General features: G+C 46.9%; 1 long non-coding RNA gene across 2 annotated transcripts; it reads left to right on the top strand.

The window, feature by feature from the left end:
- The first annotated feature begins 1,891 nt into the window (after positions 1–1,891).
- LOC106738201 (uncharacterized) lies at positions 1,892–12,336 on the top strand. 2 transcript variants are annotated; one of them, XR_001371477.2, is made up of 3 exons: positions 1,892–2,030; positions 11,312–11,463; positions 12,152–12,336. It is a non-coding gene; the product is annotated as an uncharacterized LOC106738201 (long non-coding RNA). The 2 variants fall into 2 exon arrangements; XR_001371476.2 differs by having other exon boundaries at positions 1,892–2,042.
- The last annotated feature ends 2,054 nt before the right edge of the window (positions 12,337–14,390 follow it).

Genomic DNA, 14,390 nt, shown 5'->3' with positions numbered 1-14,390 from the left:
CGCGTCGATCCCCTGCCCTGTGCCTATCAAAATGTCACCGATGCAACACTTTGATTGGCTCCAGGAACCAGCTTTCATGTCATTGTTATACTGAGAAACAAACGTTTCCTGTCTTCCATTCAAGGAAAAAGCTCCCCCTCCCCTCCAACACCCCTCAGTTGAGGGAGTGGGCAGCTCCTGAAAACATTTAAGAAAAACCACATGGAGTCAGGGGGTTGCGTGCACCTGATCTCGGCTATTTGTCTCTAGACAGCTTTTCTGCTGGCATGGATCAGCTCGGGCCCCAAGAAGGAACAAGCTAATTTACACCAGCCAAGGCTTTGGCCCATTGGCTCCAATAAAGCGATGCCCCCTTAACCTCAGCTAGGGACTTGACCCGCTGACGCCCATGAAGCTCTGCTGATTTACAGCCACTGCATGTTCTGGCCTCTGCTTATTTGAATGGATCGATGCTCATCGACACCAGCAGGGGATTTGGCTCCAAGAGCACACTAATGAAGTGCAGCTGGTGGGGAATTGGCTCACAGGCCTTGATGGAGATCAATGCCCATTGACACCCACTGGAGATCTGACCTGGGGGCTCCAATAACATGCTGCCCATTGACACCCCTTGGAAGCCTGGCCCATTGTTTGCAGTGGACAGAAGCTGACTTGCACCAGCTGATGATGTGTCCTCAGTGCCACGCTGGAGAGACCTCCTGGAATGAGGGGAGTGAGTTCACTGTCCATGGCCAGTTCAGCCCTTGGTCACCCTGGGAGAGCTGTCAGCCCCACTGCACAACCAAAGCCCCCTGGGCCCAGTGCTGTTCTTCTCATGGACTTCAGTAGCACGTGGGTCTGCCTCTTCATGCCAGTCAGGGCAACACAGCAGGACTGGGCCTGGAACTGATTCTCCCACCCCAGAGACCTCCGCCTCCATATGTTACACTCCCAGAGGGGCTCTCATAGCTCTGATCTGCACAGAAATGAATAGAAGAGGCTAGTTAATGGGTCCTAATTAATTTGTCAGTAGATTTAGCTCAAGCTAAGGTTGTTTTCTGTCCACCTGGCAGCGCTTCCATGAAGGGGAGAGTTCCCAGTTTATTTCTGGGTGCAAAAGCCCCTGGGAGGGGGTTTCAGCTTCTCTGAGGAACCCTCCCACTGTCTGGAGTGGCAGGAACCTGCACCTCAAATGGGTAAGGGCAGATTTTGATCTTTGGCTGTTTGTGAGTTAACACCCATTTGCTTTCAGCTCTCTCTCCTCACCTCCCTTCACCCTGCTCCTGCTCCTGCCAGTGTCCGCAAGGGCTTTTGAGCTCTTAGCCCTTTATCCTCTCCCCCGTGACATGGGAATTTGGTCATGACAAGCCAGGCTGATTTCATTTGCAGGATCTGGTCCAGTTCCACTTACACGGGCAGGACCTGATTCTGAACTTGGACCTGCTTTTTGTTTCCAAGTGGGATAATATGACAGGGTTTCCTACTCTAGCAGAGGACTGAATCCCATGGCCTAGGGGCCTCCCTCCAGTCTCAGGCTCCTATGAGTTCAGGGGATTAATTTGCACTGACAAAACTGAGAATAAGAAGCAGGCACCTGGGGCCAGACCCTCAGGTAAGGCAGGTCTGCATAACTCCACTAGCTTCATTGCAGCTGCCTTGATTTACTCCAGTGTAATGCCTGGCCCAGGTGGCTGGCATCCAAGGGCAGAGCTCAGCCCCATGCCCTCGAACGCCCTCCCACATTGCTTCATCGTGGTCGCCTTATGTGTCCTGACCTCACCTCGTGCTCCATTCCATTCTGGGAGTTTCCTGCAGTCACAACTATTGACAGGCTAAAGATTTTCCGTGACACAAGAGGAAGTTTTATTTGCAAGGGCCGCGGGTGTGTTGTTGCATGAGTGTCAGTTGGCAAGGTCACGGGCTGGGCTAGGGTGGGGAGCACGGAGAGGGCTCAGTGCGTGGCTGTGCCTGTTGGTTTGAGAGGCACAGCTTCAGGCTCCCGGTGCCCAAGGAGATGGGAAGTGTCCTCCCCCTGGATGGGCTCCAGTGAGGTAAATACCATGGTGAGCTTGTGCTTCTTTGCTCCTTTCTTTTCTTTTTCATCCCTGAGCAAAACAGACCAGGGCTTTGCTGTGCTCCCTTACCTGGGCAAAGCTGGCAGGATGGGGTCTGGCTCTTTGGAGGACTGGTTGGCTTGGCATCTGAGTAGGCTGCGAGGCCTGATCCTGTTGGGGGTGGCAAGAGGTACAATGTGTGCCTGTCTTTCCACACTACAGCCCCACGAGGGAAATCTCAGGTGACCTGGTTTTGGGGTCATCTGCATAGATGCTGGAACAGAGATGCTGAGGGACTGTCCCCATCTAGCACTTCTGACGCCCATTAACCTTTCCTCCCTGCTGGAGAGCAGGCTTTGCTGGATGGGGCTAACTGGGGCTGGGCCGAGGTTTGTCCATGATCTGGCTATTCCCAGCTCCCCTGATGTCTTGCAGGGATGAGGGCAATAGGGAGTACATCACAGCAACCAGGGTGATGCCCAGCCAACTGTGAGGGCTTTGTGGAACTGAAGTGATAGGCTTCACATGCCAGAAGGCCTCTCACCTTTGCTGCAGGGGCCTCAATTCTGCAGAACCTGACTGTGCCTAAGCTTCTCAAGAAGCACAGGGTTTAGTGTGGGGGGATTGAAAAAGCCTCCCCAGCCTGCCTGAGAAAAAAAACTTATTTTGGGTTGCAGCCCTTCAACCACTAGCTCCTACATGTAACCCAGAGAGAGAGTGGCTTCAAGTAGTGAGTACAGCCAAATGAGGAACGTGGGTGGGATTCTGGGGTGCTAGCTGTTGAGCTATTGGTTTCAAAAGTGCTGGCTGGTATCGTAAGGCTGCAGCAGACTCTGTTGTTAGAGTGAAAGGCTGGGGTTTCTTATGCAGCCAGGTGCCTCTTCAGATTTTCAGAAGCCCCCTAAGCAAGTTACGTACCTCACTGCAATGGAGATCGAAACAAGTCACCTTTGTGATTCCCAGCAGTGCACTGTAAATCACCATGGCTGTGGGCAGGGATTTAGAGAGAGCCCTGTGATTCCAAGGTGCAGGACCACAATGGGGCAGGATTAACAGTGATCCAGGAGAACACCATGTATCTGGGTCCATGAAGGCAGTTTTCCTTAAGCCCCCAGGGGATAACTGTTCTTCTGGCGTGGTTTAGTTCACCCGCCGAGGTGTTGGGGCTTAAAGCCCACTTGATGGAAATGGGAGGCTCCTCCCTAGCTTGCTCCTGTGGCCACATGGCTGAGGGCAGGTGAAAATTGGGGTCATCTTGGGCCCAATTTGGATGCTTGGGCCTGCATATAGGATGCCTGCCAAAAGACCTCGGAAATATCTGAAGCCCCTGGTGGGGGTGGAGGATGTTTGCTGGTTGTAGGGCCGCTGATGGTTCTGGACTGACTCATGGATTTGGACTTGATTTAGCTGGGAGCACGAAACATTTCTTTAAAAAAAAAAATCTCTGAGTTCACTGTATCCTTTCTCTTCACCCCAGATAGGTTGTTTCTGCATGGAACTGGCTTAGTTTTAAAAACAAGTAAGCCTAGATGCAAGGCAGGAGCTTTCCTCTATAGAGGCTGGGCTGCCTGGCAGAGACCTGACCGCTACCCAGGGAAGTTCAGCAGAGAGGAAGCCCCTCTTTTCTAAGCCTGAGCAGAAGGAGGTTCCCTCCTGATAAACCTACTGAGTATATTGGGAGCAACCTCTGCCTCTCTCTGACTGGACAGGTCAACGATTGCATGTTCCTTTTGTGCAGTATGCACAACACATGCACCTGTGTGTGAGACAGGACCACCCTGAGCAATGCAGTGCAAACCCCAATCCTCCATAAAATGCATGACATGAGCTCCTGCTCTTGCAGGAGAGCAAAGAAGCCTAGCTGCAAGGTATTATCCCAGGCCAGGAGCTGGGATTTCCTGGATGATGAGACCCTCAAAGACCAACCCTTGAAACCAGAGGTTGGGTCAGATATTTAAAGTGAATTTGGTGCTTTAGGGTGCTGGAAGGAGCCTGATCAGATTTTCAAAAGCTACTGAGCAGTTTAAGCTCCATAGGGAACCAGTGGCTTCTCTGAAATTGGAACCAGTGGCCGCTGTGGTCTTCACCCATTCTCAAGTGCACTTTAAACCTACCACTGCCCTCAGATCTGTTTCTGTAGCTCAACCATATCTGAAAACCCAGACCTGTATCACAGTGCCTCTAGCATACCAGTCAGAGGAAGGCTGCTGTCATGGGTGGCCAGGAGGCTACAAAGTGCTGTGCTCTCCAACACTTACCTTTAGTCCCTCTACATTAAGGAAGTAGCCTTGCAGTCAAATCCATGCCCCTACCTGCCTGCCCTCCCTCCCTCCACCTTCACCTCCACCTCTGTGGTGGCCTGTAATCAGCCTCTACTGCGATAAAAACCCGTAATCCACTTGCAGAAGTAATAGGCAAGAGCGGGGTGGGGAGTAAGTCCAGTTTTGTTGCAGCTATTAAGATCCTTCTTGACCCAGTGGCTAAGTACATACAGTCAAAAAGCCCAAGGCTAAATCGATTCAGTCTTTGCAGGTTAGTCTAAACTGCAGAGATTAAACTGAGAAACAACTGGACATACATTCACTTTTGATTCAGGCAATGCAGCCACATGCCTGCAGTGGCTCAGGCCAGAAGCTGGGGGGGGGAAGGGGGGGTGAGAAGGGTGCTACAGCACAGCTCTCTGGCGCACAGCCAACATGGGTTGTGTGTTCACTTTGTCTTCCTGCTGCCCCTGAGGTCTCTGGGATTTGCAGTCCAGAATCACAACAGCAGGACTCGGCAGGACTGCTCATCACTTCTTCCTGCTTCCATGTGCTTCTGGGATTTGTAGTCCTTAGTCACAGCCATCAGTAAGTTTTTAGCAGGGCAGAGCAGCTCTGTACTCAGGGGAAGGAAAGTTTAACCCACCTCCTGGGCCCCAGATCCCAGTCAGGGTTTGCCTGGGGGGGAGGGGGGGAAGTCCTTGCTCCTCTCCCCACTACCCTCCAGCCCTTCTCTTCTGGAGCAGACAGCACAGTACAGCCCAGGGCTGGAAAGTAGGCTGGGGGACTGTGATTTAACTTGAACCAGGAAGGGGTCTGGGACTAAATTTCATAAACCAGTTTGACCCAAATCGGTTAAGTCTAATAATACATTCAATCAGGTTTATCTTAAACCAGTTTCAGGCATTTTGAAACTGTTTTATGTGCACTGAACTTCTGTTCTGTTACAGATTTAAACCAGGTTCTGATGACTTAAACAAGTTTATGTATAACTTCTGTCCCTAGCCAATGAGACTACAGTGGGGCTGGGAAGGGGGGAGCCATATTTCAAGGGAGTATAAATTGCATGCCAAGGAAATGGGCAAAAATTGAAGGTAAAAGTGAAGAGAGGGCTTCTATGACTACCCCCTTCTCAGACACTTCTGAGCACTGCCTCCCCAGCTGCTGGCTTCTCTCTCAGCCCATTGGCACAGGCATTACACAAGCCTAGAAACCTTCCACTCTCCTGGCCTCGACTAGACTGAGTGGGGTGGGGTCCCAGGCAACACTGTTCAATTTACATCTTGCTAAACCTGATGGAATTAAATCTGTCCCTCAGTGAGCTTGTCTACATGTGAGGTTTAATGTACGTTAGCCTATTTTAATGAGTATTAAAGCATCATAAAAATGCTCTTTAGCCATTGTGCATTAAAATAGACTAATGCACCTTTTTCCAGTATTTCACAGTGGAGGGCACCTATATACGAGCACAGAGGCTGCTCTGATGCACCGGAATTAAAGAGCGTTGAAGCAGACTTGGTTAATTGAGTCTGCTGGAGTGTGGCAATTACCATGTTCCAGCAGCCTCCTGTGTCTCGTGTATCAGCATCCCCACGCTTAAAAATGGAGTTTGACGAGCTTTAGTTCAAGTGCCCCTGCCACCATTTTTTAAGTATGGAGATGCTGATACATGAGATGCAGCGGTGCTTTAATTAGAGCGGCTCTTGGAGCTGCTCTAATTAAAACAGCCCCCCTCCTCCCCCAGAGCACATGTAAAAACACCTGGAGGTACTAAATTGAATGTGCATTACCTAATGCACACTAATGAACATGTAGAAACACCACGTGTGACTTCACTGGTATCAATGACATTACACCAGGGAGCAATTTGGCCTGGGGAACCTAGTGGTGTTTTAATTGTGTTGTTGTTACTATTATTATCATTTGCAGTAGTGTTTAAACAGCTCCAAGCAAATGAGTGCCGTGTGGTGTGGGGCACTGCACATGCACGCACACACAGAGGAGATAAAGGGGGTGTTGAAGAGGTGAAACGACTTGCCCAAGGTCAGCAGGGGTTTCTAGCAGAGCTGGGAAGACCCCTGTCCCACCAGCTCTTGCTCTCTGTAGGCTGAGGCGATTTTTTTGATTCATCTCAGAAAATGAGCTCAGATGTTTTTTGCTCGTGCATGTTGCTCTTGATATACTCTGTCACACACATGCAAACTCCTCATGTACAATCACAAGTGCACACAAAAATGTTGAACGTGCACACATATCCATGCAAAAATTCCTGAAGCGCACACATTCATGCCAACAAGCTCTTCACATGCAAACATAATCATGCATATGAACGCTTTAAGATATATACACTTTTACATGCATGCACTTCTGCACACAGATTCCCCACATATGGTTGTATTCAAATGCACAGGTTCCTCACATGCACATTTATACACACAGACTCATGTACACATATGCACACAAACTCCTCTTTCTCATAGTCACTCCCAAATTTCATAGATACTTATGCACATACATATACACATGCACACATACAGGGACAGATCCTGCTCACACTAGGGTAACTTCACTGACGCTGGTACAATTACTCTTGTTTTGCACCAGTTCAACTGACACCATGATCTCCTCCCTCCTGCGTCTTCTCTACCTCTCTGAAGTTGAAGGAAAATCTTAAAAGTATTTAAATCTTGGGGAAAGAAACAATCTACTAGTTTTCCCCCAGTTTCTGCCTAGAGGTCCAGTGAAGCATTGCTCCCCATTGTAAGCTAGAACTTTAGCTGCAGTAGGATGACAATGTGACTGATGCCACTGTAATGTGCCCTAGTGACTGAACTTTTCTTGGGTTCCTTAGAGGTGGCCTTTCCAGGACAGGGTTGAGACCTAATGGTGCCTTGCACAGACTAGCCGTACCCTGAAGCTGCCCCTTTGCTATACGCAGACAATCCTAGGAAGTTTTGATCCCACACCCTGCAACAGCTTGCAGTCACTGACATTTTTCTTTTTCAATAGGAACCTTTTTTTTGCACAGCATTAAAACTTGCCTGACTCCTGTGGGGCTACATCTCACCCTGCCTGGTTAACCGTGAGGCATATGGCCTCAAAACCCAATGGAACAGATCCTGGTCTAGTGGGAAATGACAGAACTCTTCCAGTTTCATGGAAGCCTCATCAATTTCCATCAAGAGATCTAGCGATCAAGTGGGGCTTGAAAGTAACCTACAGTGGTTATTAAGGTTAGAATAATTGTCTCCCTTTCCTTTACCTCCCTATATTATCTATCAGTCAGTGTAGTGTGTCTGTCTATCTGTCTATCTAGGTTGAATTTATACATAGCCACCCATCCATCCATAACAGCTGGTGAAACCTTCATATTACCAACCCAGATTGCTAGTCTCATCCTTGTTGGTTTGGATAGGGGAATGCCATCAAGAGTATTCCAGGCAGACTGTGCTGCCCAGCAAGTAGAACAAGGACCTGAATAGCAGGATTCTTGGGTTCATTTCCCAGATTTTTCCAGAGATCTATGAGGACTTGGTCCCTGCTCTGAGGAGCTTACAGCCTCAGGAGTAAGAAGTGGACAAGGGGCTGGGGAGAAGGGTCTTGTAAGAATGTCTGCCCATCCATTTAATCTTAGCATGTCCTTGCTAGTCCATCCTTCTTTCCTTCCTCCCTTTCTCATTTTATTCACAAGAAATGTCACCTACCACAGCATCAAAGTAAAACACAAACACAGAACCACAGGCCAGACTCAGCCCAGCCACAAGTGGCAGTATCCCCATGGAAGCCCAGGGGATGGCACGAAAAGGGGAACAAGTCTGCTGGGGGTGGAGATGGAGGCTGTTTGTGCAAATCAATGTAGCTCTGTTGATTTCAGCTGAACTACTGGCATCCATGCCAGCTGAAGGGCTAGCTCATTGACCCCAGTGAAGCAACACGAGTGTAGATCACCATGGGTGTCTCCCACTGACCCCAGCAAAACCATGTCAGTTTACACCAGCTGGGGGATCTATCTCTGCAGACTGGGCCCCACTCCCTCCCCTTGGGAGCTGGGACCCAGCTCAGATCCCTAGCTTGGAGGCCAGGCCCCTGTCCTGCCTCCATCCTGGTGCTCTCATTCAACTGCTCTTATCTCTGTCATCAGTTTCTGTTCTCACAATCAAACACAACACAGCAAACTGAGATGGTTGTGATCCAAACCTCCCCACCTCCCCAGGCACCGTTGGCACCACTGCTCACCTGCTCTGTTATTCCTGTCCTCTGTGCACTTCCCTTTCCCCAGCACTTTCCTCACAGGAGGGAAATATTTAGCAGCAACCCCCGCACCCGCCAAAAAAAAAATCCCTCCAATGAGTCCCCACTCCCTCTGCTGCCTCGAAATTTAGCAGCTGCTGCTGCAGCTAATAAGATCCAGTGGGGTCACCAGGGTGACAGCTGCTCATCAGTCACCCTAGCAACAAATCCTGTCAGCAAAAATCCAGAAGGGCAAAGCAGGTGGCCTGATCCTGCAGGCTAAAGCCCCCTTGGCTGCAGTGAGAGGAACTCGGGGTCTGGTCTCACAGTCCAGATCCCTCTAGTCCTTCCAGTCAGTAGCCTAACTGGGGGTGGGCAAGAGGGGCACATGTCCTGGGCACCAAGTTAAGAGGGGCGCTGCAACTGCCCTCACCCCTGCAGAGGCCATGGCCCAGAAGCAAGAGCAGCCCCATGGCATAGCCATGCTGGGAGCTCCAAAATAGTCCTGGGTGCCATTTCTCCTTGTTATGCCTCTGATCCAGTTCTGCAGACAAGGTGCTCCCGAAGGCCATGACATGGAAAGCTCAGGGCCACCCCACTGGGCTGCCGCTCTCTTGGAGTCAACCCCAGTTTTCCCCAGATGAAGATCAGCCCCTCAAAGCCCAGGGGTTCCCCAGAGAGTGTCTGAGAAGACTTTCTGTCCTCATTCTCCCCGCCGTGACCTCAGCCTTGAGCAAACACCCCCGGGCCTGCTCAGACGCTGCTAGCCATGTAGCCACAGCATTGCAGAACTCGGAGCACTGCAGGGGTTTGTGGGTACATGCTTCGGTCCTGAGCACCCTAGCTAGCTGGTTTAATGATGGCTCTGGAGGATGTTCATGAGCTGCAGCCACTGCTGTAATGGCAGTGTGGACACACCCTGAATCTCACTATCTTGGATTGCCCTTCACCTCCCACCTACAGCTCCAGTACCAAGGACGCGTGCCACTTAAGTCACAAAGCCTTTGCACCCACAAAAATCCCTCTTGACTTGAATGGTGCGTGCAGGCGCCCAGCTCATGCCAGGAAAGGGGCCTTAGGGTGTTATGGTGTTAGAGCACTCTATCCCAGTTCTGGCCTGAGAGCTGCATCTAAGGCTATCACCCAGGGACTGACAAGTGTGTCAGTGATACCTTCCATCCCCCCCACCCCCAAGATTTTTCAGCTGCTTCATGCAGAAGGGGATGCTCCTGTTTTTGCACTCTTTGCAGCAGCAACAGCATTGCCGGAGGAAGTGGCTGGTGACAAACCCAGTCTGCAAAAGGTTCACATAGTGCAGAAGGCTGCAGAAGTGGGGACAGATTTCACCCCCCTCTTCCACCCACCCACCCACTCACTGCTGCTCCCCCCTCCCAGGAGCTCTCTGTGCTGCTCGCAAAAAGTGCTGCTGAGCAGGAGGGCAACGGGACTCAAAGAGATGGGGGAAAACTGAGAGGAGCCTCCTGTCAGTCTCTTAGAGGTGGGGTGGTTCCTGTTCACCTAGCACTTGGTCCACTTAGGGTTAAATTATTTTAGTAGGAGGCAGGGGAGGGGGTGGGGGGGGGATGTATTTGCTGGTGAAAGAAAAAGAGCCAGATCCTTTGCTGGTATGAAGTGGCAAAGCGATGGTGGAGTTGATAGGGTGGGGCTGACAGGCAGTTGTATGCCTGGCAAGGTCCATTTAACACATGACTCCAGTTTTACACCCTAAGCAATGCCCCTGTACACCCACTGACTCCTGCGGGGGTGGGCGCGTTCACACCAGCTGGAAATCTATAAACTGGGCGTTTATAAACTCTTTTGGAAGAAAGATATTACTTCAAGTACTGTCGCTGTGCCCAAACATTTCAAAACACACAGCTGCCTAGTCATGGTGGACCTCTGATACTTCTCTTGCCTGCTGTGGTGTAAATCAGAAGTAGCTGTGTAGTAAATCAGGAGGAGCTCCAACTCCATGTAAAGATGATAAAGCCGGTCTAATCCCAGTGGCCACTTGTGCTTTGGAGGCAACTCCAGTGTAACTCAGGGTAACCTGGAGGATTGCAGTGATTCCAGCTCAGCAGATGAGGGTATGCTCTTGTCAGAGTGTCTTATACCAAGGTAGATCAGACATAAATCCACTTAATGGATCTGATTTTGGACTGAAGCACATTGCGGGAAAGTCAGATTGGTATTACTAAACCTGTTTCAAGTCAGAGGAACTGAAATTACATGCACAAGTAAGGATGTAGGCACACGCTCCTGGAGCAATACAAATTTACCCCAGGCGGAGACTTGATCTGTTGACTTCAGTCTAGATTTATGTCCCTGTAACTGAGATTGTGCCCCAGCTCAAGGGTAAACAATAAGCCACTTGGGCCCACTGATTTCATCTGCATACAGGACCAGGACTTTATATTTAATTTAATGTTGCCTGATTTTCAGGCAGCCTGGTGTGAGCTGTCCACAAGCTGCATGGGTAGGTGATTCTCACTGCTGCTTTCTGGATTTTTGCTGGATTTGGATCCGTTGATCCTACCACTCTGCTGCTGAAACTTTTTGAATTGCTACCAGCAACATTTTGCATTTACTTTGGTTCCAGCTCAGTGGTAAAAATCCCATTAAAGTGGATGGCTATTTTGCCTGAAAGAAAGGGAGGGAGCCTTTTAAAATTAATTTGCTTATTTAGATATTGAAGCTATTGGTCCAGATTAGTAGCAGATGATTTCTTTCTAACAACCTCTTCCGTCATTTTTTTTACCTCTTCTCCTGTTCATTAATTTTCTGCAGACAGATGGTGAAGTTCTCAGAGGTGCCTGTTATTTGGAATCTCATTCAAAAATGTCTTCAGCAATAATTCTCAGCCCGTCAGTCCCTGGTGAAATCTGCATTGCAGCAATTCAAAATGAGTGAAATTTACACTACAAGGCGGCAGCACCTAGGTGAGGGAAATGTATTCCTTTAGTACAATTCTTATACTTCACTTATCGGCTACTTCAACCCTGCAGAAGAATTGTCACAGGGTTTAGTTAGCAATGACATTTTTCACCTGAAAAATTTTCCCAGCGGAAAGTACAGTTTTGCCGGAATCAACATTTTCCGTGGGGAAAAAAAATGTCTGTTTTGAAACAATTTTCATGTGGGAAAATTAAAATCAAAAGATTCATTTTGAATCACCATTTTGAAATGAAGTTAATTGTGCTAATGCAATTCAAACTGAAATTTTTAATTCTGAAATGTTGATTCAACTCAAATTTTGTTTTGACTTAATGTGAAGAATTTTGCTTCAATTTTGCTTCATTTAGTAGGAACAATAAAATTCGGGGAGGTTATTTTCAGTTTGGAGATTTTAGGCCTACACCCTCTTTTCTCTCTCCCTCTCCCCTCCACTCCCACCTTTTTATTTAATTGTTTTTATAATCTCTGATCCCTTTTATTCACTGGGAAGAAAAGCAGGAGGAAAAGGTAACAGTGTAAATGAAAGTGGGGAAAACGCATGTTTTTAAACTTCTCTACACTTCTTTCTTTATTGTTTTCCACCTAAAAATAAATTTGAAAACAAAAATGTGTGAAAATTGTTTTCTTTTCTTAATGTTCACAATATTACAGTTTTTCTTTTTCTTTTTGCAGTGGAAAAATGGTGCAAAAATGAAAAAGGCAAGGACAAAAAAAGAAAATATACCTCAACTTTCAAAACTCAAATGGAACCTAAAATCTTTCAGTGTCCAAAAAATGACATTTTCAGTCAAAATGAACTGAATTGTTTTGATTCAAAAGGTAAATTCCTGCATTAAAACTCTATTTCCCCCAAGAAATTTAAGTGTTTTATTTTTCCTTTGGAACTTTCTGCTTGAAAATTGTTTGGTTTTCTATATAATTACATCCCAACTCAGTCTTTTTAAAAATCTTTTCTAATTGCTAATCTGTCTGTTCAGAATGCATTCTTAACTTCAAACTCCAGAAAGCTTATTTGAGCTATTCGCTGTTTGCATTATTGTTAAGTTGAATATACCATGTAAATATTAGCCCGTTTATAAATATTCACACACCCAAGGTCTAACACTGGAACCTTTGATCACACATTCTAGTTAATGTACATTTATAAATAGTTTATAAAGGGAAATTACATTATTAATAGGTGTAATGAACACGTTACTGATAAGAGAAGCAAGATATAGATGGTTACAAATACATCGTTCCTCTCAATATTGAGGTGATAAGCAGGTCAGTAAGTTATTGTGAGTGAAAGTTTGCATTTAGGGGTCACATTGACATTTGTTTTCAAAGTCACACACAATTTTCATGTTGTTCACATAGATCATGTCCTTATCAAGAGTGTCCCTCTGATCTGCATTTTTCTTTTGCCCCTTGTCTCTGTCACTTGCTGCTGAGTTACTGCTTTCCCCTAATTAGGCTTTAGAAAGATCTGAAGCAAAAGCTCTCTATATTTCTGGCGGGTAATTATGGTGTGGGCTATTTACTGCTAACCCAAGAACTGGATTTGTTACAGTTTTTTAATTAACATTGGAAAGCTGCTAGCTCACTGCTGCTGCTAATGTGGTTTTAAAAAAAATTGTTCTGTAAAAGCTGGTGCTAATCACAATATTTTCATGAGCAACAAAGAAACCCCCATTCCCCATGCAATCAAACCATTCCTATTAAAAAAGGATTTTTGTGTAGATTCTTCTCCTTGCAGCCTGATGCTGCTGTATACCAAATACACAGTGAGACTGACAAGAAGCTGGAGAGCCCACTCTTTATAGCCCAAACTGAGTGAAAGGTTTAAGTTAAACCGATGCACAATATGCAGTTGAATGGACTGAATGTTGTAGTAGCAGCATTGTTGCAGCGATGATGGTTCAGGGCCACAAGAGAAGCAAGATCTATGAGATGAGGCAATACCTAAAAGCTCGTCTGACATCTCTCCCGACTACACACATTGATTCAATAAGAGAACTGAGTATTTTAGATTCTTGTTCTTGAAATGGACTAAAATTTTAATATGAAAAAGGGGGCAGAGACTGATATGAGGGGTCTATTTAAACAGCGGCACTGATTTACATTAGCTGAAGATCTGTCCCCTTGACTCTAAAGAGATGCAGATGATTTACAGAAGCTGGGAATCTGGCCCCAAATTTTGAGAGGTCCCTTCTACAGCATCTAAAACCTTGGAATATCTGAAGCTCAGAGGAGCACAATTCACTTTCAGTATGAATTGCAGAGCTGGAGAAATGATACACATTTGAGATGATCTGAAATGCAGCTAACCAGATTCTGGATAATTGAGGCTTGCCTTATATGGTTTTGAATGTTACCCGTCTCTCTCAATTGTGTTTGGCATACAGATCAGCCCAGCCTTTCATTCCTCTCTGTCAGATGGTGTAGCTGTGCATTTTGATACATTATTATAATATCTTTACTGGGCCTGAATCTTATTAACTCTAATGTCATTTACACCACTCTGCCCTGGCAAAGGAAGCCTTAAAGTGATTAAAAAGCAACTACAGTTTGACTAAAAATCAGCCCATCAATTGTTATCACAGTATTAATGTATTAATAATATCTGCATTAGCTATATTTTTCCTGGTGACTGGAACCAAAATGTCAATAGATTAATAGTCCTAAAGATTTTTGCAGGAGGGCAGCTGTCAGAAAGATTTTGGCCTTCTTGTCTCTCTTTCAGAACCTGAAATAATTTGTATTCACAGATGGAGGAAGCCTGTCACTTAATTCCAAACTCATTATAATTCAGATTTTTTCTGTAAAGAACATCATAAGGGCAAATCCTCAGTGGGTGTAAAATGGTGTCACTGTAAAAGTCAATGGACTGGGTCTAATTTATGCCAGCTGAGGATCTGGACTGATATAT

Source organism: Alligator mississippiensis, chromosome 2, assembly GCF_030867095.1.
Source record: "Alligator mississippiensis isolate rAllMis1 chromosome 2, rAllMis1, whole genome shotgun sequence".
Taxonomy (NCBI): Eukaryota; Metazoa; Chordata; order Crocodylia; family Alligatoridae; genus Alligator; species Alligator mississippiensis.
The sequence above is the reverse complement of the archived record's forward strand: the minus strand, read 5'-3'. Positions and strand labels throughout refer to the sequence as shown.